We start from the raw sequence: 559 nt of genomic DNA on the forward strand, positions 1-559 counted from the left end.
TTTTTGATTGTTAATATGGTAGAACATTTGTTTTCATATTTCATTATCATTTTTAGGATTGAACAAATACAAATTTAGTAAAAAAAAATAACCCAGTAAAATGCCTTATTCAAGTCAATGCAAATTATGTGTAAAGTGCATTAAGAACATTCACACATTTTATTTCTGAAGTATTGGAACAATAGAGATTAGTGATTTTCAGTTCTTAAAATTTTAAAGGCGTTTGTGTTGAATGAAGATTTTGGTAAGCTTGAAACCACCCAATTTTTGTTCATTTGGTTTTTTAAAAAATGGTATGGAGTGGATCTATCCCCTACCTGAATTGGCATTCAAAGTAATTGGAATATAGACGTATTCAGGCGATAAAGTTGTCGGATTTTGGTGGTACGCTGTACATTGTCAACTAAACCTTCGTTATTTCCAGATCCTGTAACACATTTTCTAGATCAAGCTTTGATCGTCATTTGGTCTGTAACAACCTCAGTGCCATCTCAGCATTCCGAGCTTGCGTCTGCATGGTACAGATTTCGATGTTTGTCTGTTTTTACAACCGATACAA

This window comes from Lingula anatina, chromosome 2, assembly GCF_051362555.1.
Source record: "Lingula anatina isolate TDL-2025a chromosome 2, LinAna3.0, whole genome shotgun sequence".
NCBI classification, from domain to species: domain Eukaryota; kingdom Metazoa; phylum Brachiopoda; class Lingulata; order Lingulida; family Lingulidae; genus Lingula; species Lingula anatina.